This window comes from Triturus cristatus, chromosome 7 (assembly GCF_964204655.1).
Source record: "Triturus cristatus chromosome 7, aTriCri1.1, whole genome shotgun sequence".
In the NCBI taxonomy this organism is placed as follows: Eukaryota; Metazoa; Chordata; class Amphibia; order Caudata; family Salamandridae; genus Triturus; species Triturus cristatus.
This window is the reverse complement of record NC_140590.1, coordinates 280,283,282-280,296,672: the sequence shown is the minus strand read 5'-3', so window position 1 is coordinate 280,296,672 and position 13,391 is coordinate 280,283,282. Positions and strand designations below refer to the sequence as shown.

General features: G+C 41.5%; 1 long non-coding RNA gene across 1 annotated transcript in view; it reads right to left on the bottom strand.

Annotated features, from left to right (window-relative positions):
- The window catches only part of LOC146809422 (uncharacterized), a 79,139-nt gene extending 68,987 nt beyond the window's left edge, over positions 1 to 10,152 (bottom strand). Inside the window, exon 1 of the long non-coding RNA XR_014965547.1 lies at positions 10,017 to 10,152. This is a non-coding gene — a long non-coding RNA (uncharacterized LOC146809422). The remainder of the gene's footprint in view (positions 1 to 10,016) is intronic.
- Positions 10,153 to 13,391: the final 3,239 nt, after the last annotated feature.

Sequence of the window (13,391 nt, the reverse complement as noted above, 5' to 3'; positions counted from 1 at the left end):
TCCACAGGAGTCACAGACTGTATCGGGACCATCCCTGCAAGAGCCAATGTCTCTAACAGATGTAAGAACAGCGGAACACAATATTGATGTAGGCATAAACAGTATGGCTAGTAATGTACCCGAAAACCTGGAGGCCCCTAACAATTTGGATATTCCTGACAAAATCTCAAATACTGATGATTTTTTTTCACTGTCTGAGCACTCTTCTGTTGAGAGTCTAGTTAAAGAATGGCTGGAAGATTCTAATCCAGATGATGATGAAGGGAACCTAGATATATCTGGCTATGCCACGGCTGAGCAACGTGCTGTGCGTAATAAGAGCAACCTTGTTGTGGACAGTCAACAGGGATCCGAGGCCTCATTGTCATGGGACTATCAGAACTCTCGAAATATAGCCACTCTTTCTACTAACGTGGTCGGGACTATTCCCGTAGAAAAAGATCAAAGCTCGGGGGAAATCACACTTACCACTATTCACGATCTTATAATGGCTCATAGAGCTGAAACTCAGGCTGAGAGTAATCGTTCTCAGAGTGCATGCAAGCGGCTACAAAATGCAATACGAAGAGTATCTAAGACTTGTGCCGATATTGTAACACGGGTTGTTGAGACCGAAACTAGGATATCAACTTTAGAAGATGACTTAATAGCACAGAAAGAAGCAACAGCATCATTACAGTCCCAGAGAGATGATGTTCAATGGAAATTAATTGATTTAGAGAATAGGGCTAGACGCAATAATCTCCGCATTTTGGGGGTCCCGGAGGGAAGAGAAGGTTCTGATGTAAGGAAATTTGTTATTGAGTTATTAAGTGAGGCTTTCCCGGGACTGGGGGATTGGAATTGGCAAAAGGAGGTGTTGAGGGCACATCGCTTTCCGTTTAATCAAAAGAAGGGTAGGGGGCAGAAAGAGTCTCTGCCACGTGCTATTCTCATCTCACTTAATAATTTTTTAGCGAGAGAGGCTCTATATGATCTGGCACGCCCTCAAAAAAAAGCCCATGGGAAGGGCTGTGAATTTTTTGTAAGACCGGATTTCTGCCAGGCCACGGTCGAGACCCGCTGGAGAATGCGCCAGCTAATCCCACTATTCCAGGCCAAGGGGGCACAAATCTTTCTACAAAATCCGGCTAGGTTAAAAGTAATTTTTAAAGATCATACACAGGTTTTTCTCTCTGAAGTGAAAGCTAATGAATTTCTACAAAACATGTGTTCATAATTGTGTTTCTAATTGTGGGGTTTCAAGGGTCAATCTTGATTCCCTGTTACTTTGTTATTTTTGGTTTGCTCAAAGTTAGATATGATCTTTTCTCTACTGAGGCTTGCACTGCATCGGGGAGGAGGTTCATGGGAGAGATCGACTCTTCATCAAAGGGGGCATTTGTCCCTACGCTCCATGGGTTGGGTGGAGGGGGTGAGGGGGTGGGGGGGTTGAGGGGGGAGCTGTAGGAGGGGTGGGGAAGTGGGGGTTGGTGTTGGTGGGGGGGGGGAAATAAAAAAAAAATCCAACTATAAATTCTAGCATTTTTTTTAATGTTATAATTATCGGACATATTCTAACCCAGCTATGGGTACTTTTTGGTCCTCCTTTTCTCTTTTTTCTTTTTTTTTTGTGTGCAGATCATGAATGTATTAGTTTCTTGTGCAGGATTGTCCACCTGTTTATCTATATATTTTTTATGTTGTAATGGCTAGGGGTGAAAAAATCTACACTACCAAATGAGGAAACTAACTTTTTGTACCCTCAATATATCTGGGCTAAATAATCCCAACAAGTGGAAGGTCCTAGCTGGGCTAATGAAGTTGCAAGGCTGGGATGTAGTGTGTCTTCAGGAAACTCATATCTCATGGGCTCATAGGGCATGGCTGGGTATGCTTGGGATGGAACTATTGGGCTGTTCACGACAATCAACTAATACTAGGGGGGTCGCTATTTTGTCAAGAATGGGTTTATTGGAATGTAAAAGGAAAAAGGAGGATCCGTGGGGAAGATGGCTAATTGTGGAGCTGAGGATCAATGGGGAGGGTTTTACAGTTTGTAGTATATATGGTTCAAATTTGGATGATGCCGAAGTGATGGATTCAATTAATAACGAATTAGCATTATGGCCACAACCTTTAGTAGTATGTGGAGACTTAAATATACATTTAGAGGCTGAATTCAATGCCGATATAGGCCAGTCCTATATGGGGCGAAAACCCAGGGTGTTTAAAAGTTTACAGGGATTAATGCAGGATCAGGGATTATGTGATGTTTGGGCGAGACTAAGACCCAATCATCCCGGGTATACATATTTTTCGGCACCCCATAGCAAGTTGGTACGCCTAGATTATTTTCTGGTTTCATACTCTATATTGGTAAGATCTTCCGTTAAAAAGTTTCCAAGAATAATATCAGATCATAATCCTTTTATCTTGGAAATTTCTGGTACTGATTCTCCGTCGTTGATCAATAATTGGTCGTTTGATAGGGAACTCCTTTTGGATCAGGACTATTGTACTCATATTGAAGAGTGGATTAAAATATTCTTTTCGATTAATAAGGGATCTGCCTCTGAACCCATAGTTTGGGACGCTTTTAAAGCTGGGATTTGTGGCGAAACGTTGAGTTTTGCTGCGCAAAAAAGGAAAAAAGTCAAAGATAAACTTGACAGTAGCTTGGCCATCCTGTCGGAAGTGGAGAAAGAACTGACATAAAATTAAACACAAATTAGATTTTGCAGAATGCCAGGCAAGACTTGCAGTCAAACGATCGATGATCTATCAACACCTCTCAGAAGAAGTGGCCTTAAAATTTGAGATATACAAGAGAGAGTGCTATGAATTTGGGGAGCAAACCGGTAGGATTCTAGCCAATAGATTACGACAGAGGGAGTCTCAGAACAAGATTTTAAAAATTAAAGATGTGCATGATAAGGTGCAGACCTCTCCATTAAGTATAAGGCAGGCATTTAGGGAATTCTATCAAAGGCTCTATATGAACGATAAGACTATGATAGCAGAAGAATTTCTATCGGGGACCGAAAGTTCGGTTCTATCAGATAGCAATAAGGATTATTTGGCTTCTTTAATTACTTGGGAAGAAGTGGAGCTGGCGCTTCTTTCTCTATCACAAGGGAAGGCAACGGGTCCAGATAAAATTCCACTGGAATTTTATATAACATTCCGCAATGTTCTAAAAATGGAATTGCTTTCTGTAATACAGGGTGCGTATAATGGAACACCACCTAATTCATGGTCAAAGACTACAATTGTGGTATTTAAGAAAAAGGGCAAGGATGCCATGGAACTTTCGTCTTATCGTCCCATTTCTTTAATAAATGTGGATAGCAAGATCTATTCTAAAATCCTAGCCATTAAATTGGGAAAAGTTATTACTCCGTTGGTATCCCTGAGGCAGCATGGTTTTATAGGTGGGCGAAGTACTACGGATCATATTAGACAGGTTATAGCACTATTTGATTGGGCTCAGGCTACGAAATCCCGAATGGGATTGGCCCTGTTAGATGCCGAAAAGGCATTTGACAGGGTCTCGTGGGATTTCCTGTGGTCAGTACTTGTCTGGAAGGGATTTCCGCTGATCTTTATAGAAGCTATACAGGCTTTATATAAGAATGCGTCGGCCACTATCAGGATCCTGGGTGGAGAGTCGGAGGAATTTGGGGTGAACAGGGGGACCGGACAGGGGTGCCCCTGTTCACCCCTCCGCTTTGCTCTCTACCTGGAACCCTTAATTCTTAAATTTGAGACAGACCCTCTGATATCCCCTGTAGCCTCCCCGATAGAATATCCCAAAGTCTTGGCAGTTGCTGATGACTTATCCTCTGATATCAAAAGTGCTTTGAATAGAATTGAAATTATTACTAACTCATTTGGTGCGGTCTCAGGGTCTAAGTTAAATTTGGGTAAGACTCAAGTCCTTCATTCTGAGGTGGGTTTTCCTCAACAGCTTGAAACCGTTTCTGAGGCAGTTTATTTGGGCATTCGCATTTCTTCTGACGTCCAGAAGATACCAGAGGCTAATATAGATCCGATTTTGGACTCCTTAAACAAACTTTTTGAAAAATTTAACTGCTTACATCTATCACTTTATGGTCGATCTAATGTGTTGAAAATGGTAATACTTCCTAAGTTTTTATATCTATTTCGTGCTATACCTCTGGTATTTACCAATGCTGTATTCATTAAGATAGAAAGAATGTGTGCACGTTTTATGTGGGGATATAAAAGAACTAGGAGGGCTATGAAGTGGCTTAATTTACCTAGAGTACGAGATGGCTGGGATGTGCCGAACTTTAGGTATTATTATTGGGCTTCCCTACTTCAGCATTTTGGTGATCTAATAGTTGGCGAGAAAGCAATGTATGATCCTGCCCATACTCCGTCAATCTATTAGATGATCTTAGGCAATAATGCCCGATATCTTTTAGTAAGGATTCTAGAGTCGAGTTACTATCAAAGGACTCGGTTCAAGGTTTTGAAGGCTGCCTTTTTGATTTGGAAAAAGATATGTATCATGTATAAGATCCCAAAAATATCAGTTTTGACTCCATTTGAATCTACAGGGTTACTGCCTAGTATTTTTCAAGATACTGTTTCTCGTAGGTGGGTGATGTCGGGTATTCGGATTATCGGGAATTTATATGAATCTGGTCAGATTCTGTGTCTTGCACAGCTTCAGGATAAATTTGAGTTGCGTAGGGGCGATTTTTTAAAATTTCTTCAGATACATAGCTTTTTGGATAGTGCCCGGCCGAAAGGAATTTTTCAGGAAGGGCGAATTAAACTGATAAAAATGATAGCAGCCAAGTGTAAAATCAGTCAGGTATATTGAAGCTTAATTTCTGTTCAAATTGATGATTTAGATGTACAACAGGTAAATTGGAAACTAAGACTTGGCGCTGTCCCGATTGATATACAGTCGATGTTGGAAATGGCTAATTTAGTGTTATTTTCGGGGAGTTTGAGAAGTCAATTCTATATGTCTGTCTTTAATCTCTACTATACACCCTCTAAAATAGCAAAGTGGAAGACGGGAAGGGGGGACAAGTGTCCTAGATGCAAGCTCTATGCCGCTGACTCAGTACATATGTTTTATGGTTGTCCTCTGCTTGCTGTATTTCTATCTGAGGTACAACATTTTCTTAACTATTCTTTGGGTATAACATGTAAATTGACTGCCAAAGTTGAACTGTTTGGAATGCCATCGAGTAGTGACAACGGTGGGGGGTTTGCTCCTGAGTCTCGTTTTCTATTTATTTGTCAGATTATGTATTACATCAAAATGGATAGATCCTGATCCCCCACGTTCTTGGAGTGGAGAACCAGGATTCTTGCTATATATCATTTAGAAACTGCTTTGTATAGGCTTAAACGACCTAGGAAAAAAAGATTTGGTCTACAAACTTGGGACTTTATTAAGAAATGGTTTTGATTTTTCCTTTATTTGCTGGAAACTCCAATTTTATTATTTCAAATGTATTTTCTATATGTCTGGAATTTTTTTTTTTTCGTGTTTCGCTTTTTCTGTATTCTGAGGATTAAAATAAAAAATATAAAAATAACAACTGCAATCCGCTATAGGCTTTTTGTTGTATTGCAAGAATATCATGGTAATATAAACCGTAGCCCACTGCATACATATGGTGATCGCGGCGCTGTGTTAGTATGATGGTTAATTCTTGGTAATAATGCGCAAGTGATAGTAGTGGTCCACATGATCACAGGTGAGGCACACATGACCGAACAACATAAGGAAGTACAACAGGCACACATTCTCTGCTCTAGCCAGAGTTGCACAGTGAGAATCGCTAGAATTGCTGGGACACCAAAGTGACTACAGGAAATGAAGCGTATTCGCATGGGAGACCAGCATACGCCTTTCCAAATCTTAACTTATTTCTACCAATTATGTTAACCGCTATTCCTAGAGAACCGCGCTGCAGAACTTTCCCTGGCCCCATGTTCGCAAAAATCGCCCAAACGATACGTTTAACATGAAATCACAGCATTCTTGTGCCCCGCCTCGACACTCACCTCTCTGTCGGTACTCCACACTGGAATGAGCCTGTGACCGGAGGTGAGAATCAAGAGGCTCAGGCACCCTAATATGCAACTCGATCAATTGGGAAACACAGAACCGGTGCGTGAAGCCGCCTCCCTCAATCCGCAAGCCACATGCGTCAGGAAGTGATACTATTTCACAGCGCATGCGCAAATGCAGATTAGTCTGACGGGAAATGCAGTATTAACAAAAACCTGTAAATGAAAATTAAGAGGAACACGCTGTATGTGCTTGTAGACCAGAGGCACCAAGGGAGCCGAGACCTCTAAATATGTGGTCTACTATTGAAAAATGTGCCTGACTTAAAAGTTGCGTTAAAATTAAAAAACGCGCTAGAATAGAAATATGCTGAAAGGCCTGACGGGAATTATAGTAATTGCTGTCATGACTCCATGGTCTTATAATAATAAGGTATACTGACTCCACTACATTTTATTCATATGGGCCCCCGGTTTAGTGTGGTAATTTCCAAGTTATTGATGTACACAGAAGAGGAGTGCTTAAAAATTGCTCTCATTAGAACAAATCCATCTAGTGACATAACGGCAAGGTCTACCCTCACCAAATTCATTGCTCATAGAGAGACCCATGGGATCTCGTCATTCAGACCTATATTGTCACTGTTTAGTCTGAGCACTAGGTGTGTGGCAATATCAGTGACATGAGTTGGAATAAACGGTTTCTCCAGTACTGTCCATTTGAGATCTTCTGCAGAGTGGTTGACTTCTAAAAAGTGACTGGTCAGCTTGGTTGCAGTTTTTTTTACAGCGTATGGTGCTTTTATGTTCTAAGATGCGGGTCTTCACCTTCCGTGTAGTCATGCCCACGTAACGCAATGTACACGGGCAAGTGATCAGGTAAATTAACCTGTCACTGTTACAATTTGTGTGATTGGACAATACCCATGGTCTGGTCGACCCGATATCTATTATAGTCGTGTGTGGTGTTTGTGGGCAAGCTGCACATGTGCCACAGGAAAAATGGTCTTTCCAGGAGGTAGATCCCAAAGAGTGTTTTGGTGTCCTGTCTTAGTCATAAATGGACATGTGTGCACCAACTGATCTTTAATGTTGGCGCTGCGTTTAAAGGCAAAAAGCGGGCGCGGCAAAGGAGTACTGCCAATGTTTAGTATCTTCCAATTGGAAAGAATACTTGTTTTGATTTTGTTTTGAGAAGATGCAAAAAGTATTCACTCAAGTGAGTCTGGTATTGGCTTCGTTAGGTCCGCTGGGTTCAATAAGAGCTTTCCTGTTGTTATTAACTGCACGTTTCATTGACCTCTTCACCAACTCGTCCTGAAAAGGGAATTTCTGTGCTTCCCCCCTTTTTGATTAGACCCAAGAATTTCGACTGGTTTTTTTTTGGGCTTCTAATATTATCCAAGTATCCCTTATCTGTTAGAAGGTATCTAGGGAACGAAAAAGGTTTGGGTGCCCTGCCTTCGTATTCCAAATCAAATGACAATAATAAAGGATTGTGATCAGAAGTGACCCGTGGGCATATTTCTTTATCCGGTAATTATGCTAGTATGTAGTCTGATATCCATACCATGTCGATTCTAGAGTACAACTTATGAGGGGCAGAATAGTACGTATACCCTGGGATAGTTGGGTATAAGTACCTCCATATATCTCTAATAGATTGCAGCCGTCCCAGTTCTATAATTGCTGCGCGAGTCTTCCGCATTCTATGAGTAGCCCCTTGTCTAGTGGTATCTATATTATAGTCCATAACACACTTGAAATCGCCCATTACCAGCCACTCCCCCTCCCAGTCTAACATTCCCATATTTAACGGTTGCACAGGGCTTCCTTATAAACGCAAGATCTATTATTAAAAATAAGAACGCTTTTAGATATTTTGTCTCAGCTAGAAAGCCAACATGGGTTTTTGTTACCGAAACTTGGGCTACGGACGCTTCAGGCCCAGATCTGGTAGACGCAATCCCTTCTGGGTATATCCTGGCTGGATTGGATAGAGTAGGACGGCGGGGAGGAGGGCTGGGAATTCTGTACAGAGACACCCTGATTTGCCGCACACAGGCTCTGACCACTCCCTCTGATCCCTATCAGGCCTACTACTTTTCCATCAATCTTCACCCCACGGAAAGCTTCTCTGGTATTTTATACTATAGGCAACCGGGCTCGAGGGCATCTTTCAGTCAGTATTTTAGCAAACTGGTAGAACCATATCTTGAGAGATCTAACATAACTCTCTTGGGGGATTTTAATTTTCATCTAGAGAATATATCTTGTAAGGACACTCAATGCCTCCTGGAAACTCTGAGCTGCTGTGGTTTTGCACAGCTGGTCAGAAGCTCCACTCATATTGCGGGGCATACCCTCGACGGGCTATTTTCTAATGATCCCAGGATAAGGGTGGGGCAGCCAATCCCCCAAGCCTGGTCTGACCACTTTGCTGTGCCATTTGACTTACATTTCCAGGCATTAGTATCGCCTGCTTCTAGCGACAGGAAATTGGAGGAGAGAAGGAACTATAGCCTTATAAATAGGGATGCGCTTTCTCACTTCCTTAACAAGTTGGAGCTCACTAAGCATCTTGATGCCAATTCTGCTGCCGTGGAGCTATCTCAATTACTGACAGCAGCAATGGACTCCCTTGCTCCGGTTAAGAAGCATTATTCAGCAAGAATAAGGCATTCGGCTCCCTGGTTTACAGAGAGACTCAGAAAACTTAGACAGGGATGCCGTAAACAGGAGAGGTTGTGGCTTGCTCACTTAGAACCTCTCTGTAGGGTACAGCATAAGCAATGTCTGAAAGATTATAAAGTGGCCATTATGGAGGAAAAGAGATTATACTTTTCCAGGGCTACTGCATCCCTGAAATCGTCAAGGGATCTTTTTAAGATCATTAATTCTCTTATCTCTCCTCATGTCACTGATTGCTCAGATGTCTCACAGGAACTCTGTGACAAAATATCGGATTTCTTCCAAGCCAAAATTTCTGATATCCATGTGTTGTATTCTATCTATTGCATATTTCTATGTTTGCTTTTACCCACTCAATGCCCTTCTAGTGGAATGCTTCTGCACTATGATGTACTTCGGAATGTTGGGTGCTGGTTGAAGATAAACCACAGTTGTGATGGGGCTGAGCTGCCTGCTGGCTGCTCCTGGTGGGGCTTATTCCAGGATACTTATCATCTAACAATAAATCCTCTTGAAATACCTCAACCTGTCTGGACTACATTACTACATCTTTTTGGCGACGAGTTGATCTTACCTTCGTGCAACTAAAGAAGTCAAGTTTCAACAAGGCAACTAAAGAAGTCAAGTTTCAAGAAGACAACCAAAGAAGTCAAGTTGTTTTAAATCTTCATCAAATTACCCTCATGTCAATTCAAGAATTCTATTTTCAAGAAGACAAGAAACTACAAACCTCATCTAATATCAAGCAAAGACTCTGGCTTCAGAGCCCCACCAGTGACCATCACACCGGTCGCCCTTACCTGTTCAAGCCAGATTCTTCCTCAATTTCATAGACTCCTGTGTTTTTTTTCAACACCTTCTACGAGAATCTACAATATTTCAATCTCAAGTATTTGGTTCCCAGCGCAAAACGAAATATCAATATACTAATAACTACTCTTCACTCTAACTTATTTATCTGCCATCCAAGAAACACTGCCGAGGTTTTGCCTATACTACAAAATAATGGAAGCTGCCTACAAAGTAACGCGGTAAAATATTCAAGACAGAAGGAACCTGTCAAGTAATGCCTTCAAGAAGATTTCTGTGTCATTAGCCAAGCTGCTGCCACGACCGAATGAAACTTAAAGAAATCCTAATCACCCCAGCTTTTGGTATACAGTGTTCCCGTTTTGCTGTTTTGAAGAAAATCGGCAAATAGAGCCTTTTGTATTCTAATTCATCTTTTAATAGTGAGTCAATTGCTGGTGTGCCTCTATTTGTATGTGAGTGCCCCCACTCACCGTTGGTCAGCTGAGCGATCCTTCTTCGATGCTGTCATCTTTAGACTGATGACGTCGTCGAATCTCCATGTGTACCAGTGGAAAATCAATTGTCATTGGCATCTAGCGTCTTCATATTTTCTTCATTCTTCGATTTCTGAAGGACTTTGAGGACGTCACTGCGTAGGGTCGCACAACGTCAAGCAGTGATTTCGTACTGTGTTCCCATGGTAACGGGAGCGCAACGTAGCGCAAGTAAAACGAGGATGGGAGGTGTTTTGTTCAAGCCGCCATTTTGTTATTGTGTTCTCATGGTTACGGGAGCACAACGTAGCGCTAATAAAACCAGGATAGGAGGTGATCTTCTCATTGAAAGTGTTTTCTGCCGGACTGGGGTTCTGCAAGTAAGCTCAACAGCTTAGTCTAACTCCTTACGCAGAGCATGTCAATGTATCTCTTGATCGAGGTTTGTGCTGTGGAATTGCCCATTATGCTTGTTAATGCCTGTCTCTCAATTCGGTGTCTTCTTTCCAAATTCATAGGGAAGCGAGCGCATGCATAACTAAACATAACATTGTTTTTACTATTTTGGCAGTCAACACTACCTATTTTTGAAACTTTGCTTGTGTGCACGGAACATGTTTTTTCCACTGGTAGTATCTTTGAACACAGAGACCTATCGATTTCTGGAATCAACATGAAAACAGAAATAAGAACAAATGAGTTTGAGTTAGGTCTTTCAATTATTTCACAACAGTGCCATCTTGTGGTTGTTGTTTTGTATTCCTTTTGACAATACTTTTGGAGTTGTCCGAGATCGTCTGTTTGATCATCTAGTGCATCACGAAGCTACAAGTTTCTGTTCGTTCAATATGCTCAATTTCAATTGCTTTATTTATTTTGGTTGCTTCCAATAACACAGCTCCAGCTTTATGGCAACTAAGTTTCTAAGGAGCGTGTTGTATTTCAATGTCTTTTGGGTGCACATTCAAGCTATTGATCACATGTCTAGCTGAGCATGATTTCAATTCAGATTTCTATTTTCTTTAATGGGGTGTTTATTTTTATGACCCTAGTGACATGCTCTCAAGAAATCGATTTCTCAATATTTTTTATTTATCAATCTACTTGCATGTACACTGTGATATTTAGACGCACAGTTTTACATATCTCTGTTTTACAGGTTGCATGTTTTCAAAAATTCAATTTCTCAATTTTTCTCTAGTTTTCAATTTGTGCATGGAAAGTTTCTCTTACAGCGTTTGCATACTTAACATTAACATACGTGCAGCTTTTCCTGTAGGAATTGCACATATCAATTTATCTACTCAATTATCAATGTATACGCATGCGTCCAGTATTTCTTGGTAAGAAATGTGTATCTCTATCGATTTATCAATTTGCATGTGTTCTAGTTGTTTTCAAAAGGTCAACATTTCAATGTTTATCAATGTATATGCATGCATCCAGTATTTCTGGGTAAGAAATGTGTTTCTCTATTGTTTCATCAATTTGCTTGTATTCTTGTTGTTTTCAAAGGGCAACATTTCAATGGTTTTCAATTTGATTGAGGTTGTCAATATGTGTTGTTGCTTCCTTTCAATTATTCAATGTTTTTCAATGTTTTCAAGGTTGTCGATTTGGGGTTTAACCCTCTCAAGGTTTCTTTGGAATTTCTATCGAGCTGTTCATTTTTTCAATGTGTAGCCATATTACGGGGTTGTTTTCAATCTATTTTTTTGTAATGCTGTTTTGCAGGGCGGTGTGGGGGATCTTTTGTTTATTCCTCTGCCTCTCTGTTTGATATTTTCTATTCTCTTTTCCGTTATTTACTGATTTGTACTGTTTTGTGTTCGTACCTTTAGGTGGTTTCCTCTAAGTATTTATATCTTCCTGTTTCTTTTGTGTATTCATTGGAGAAGGGAAGAAGAGTACCTATCCTCTCAGTTTAACTTTCTCATGTTTTATTGTTCTATTTTCTGCATCCTGTATTGTATTGTGTTCTCAGAGAAGGAATGTGTCTGATTTTATTCTATCATTTCTTTTCTGTGTTTTTCTGCATGCTGTGCATTGGCTTCTGTCGCATCTGTCTGGCCAGTGGGTGTGATAGAGGCTAATGATTGGTACGCTTTCTCCTTCAGGTGTTTCTATGTTTCTATGTTTAGTTTCTGTTGTGGAAGGAAAGGAGGTATGTTGTATTCTATCTATTGCATATTTCTATGTTTGCTTTTACCCACTCAATGCCCTTCTAGTGGAATGCTTCTGCACTATGATGTACTTCGGAATGTTGGGTGCTGGTTGAAGATAAACCACAGTTGTGATGGGGCTGAGCTGCCTGCTGGCTGCTCCTGGTGGGGCTTATTCCAGGATACTTATCATCTAACAATAAATCCTCTTGAAATACCTCAACCTGTCTGGACTACATTACTACACCATGCCCTGTTGGAAACAGCGAATTCTAGAATTAGGTCAGGAATGCAAACTTCTGCTCCCCTCTGTGAGACTCTGCTCCTGGGGAAGACTCCCAGGCTCCTTTCCTTCCCTCCTATCTCCCTGGAGGTGACGGATAGGCTCCTGGATCGTGTCAATTTGGGTTCCCCTTTAGATCCCTGTCCCCTTAAGGTGCTAAAAACCTGCCGGGAGATCCTGGTTTCCCCCCTCACTGAAGTTATGAACGCCCCCATCTCTGAGGGAGTGTATCCCTCGTTGTGGAAGACGGCGGTTGTGAAGCCGCTATTGAAGAAACCCTCCTTGGATCCTGGAGAACTGAAACATTTCTGGCCGATCTCCTTGCTTCCCGTCCCTGCCAAGATCTTGGAGGCCTATTTAAATCTCCATCTCAGCACATACCTAAAAGACCACCACCTCCTTGATGATTCTCAACATGGTTTTAGGAGACACCATAGTACGGACACAGCCTTGACGGCTGTCTTCAACAACATCTGGACTCAGGTTGATGCTGGCCATACCACCCTTCTTGTGCTTTTGGACCTCACAGCAGCCTTTGATACTCTATCTCCTCACAGGCTGGTGGCTCGCCTTAGAGAGATAGGTGTTGGGGGCACTGCTCTGGGTCTCCTTGCATCCTTTCTTAGTGAGCGAGAACAGATGGGGAAGCTGGGCCAGTTCTTTTCAGCCCCTAAATCTTTGCATTGTGGTGTCCCTCAGGGCTCTTCTTTGAGCCCTACACTTTTTAATATCTATGTGACCCCGCTTGCAAAAGTGGTGAGATCTTTCGGGCTGGAAGTGTGGTCCTATGCGGACGACACCCAAATAATGGTTTCTATATCACATAGTGTAAAAGATTCTGCCCTCAATTTTAGGAGCTGTATGGAGGCAGTTTCCTTTTGAATGGTGGACATTTTTTTAAAATTGAATGGAGAGAAGACCGAGGTC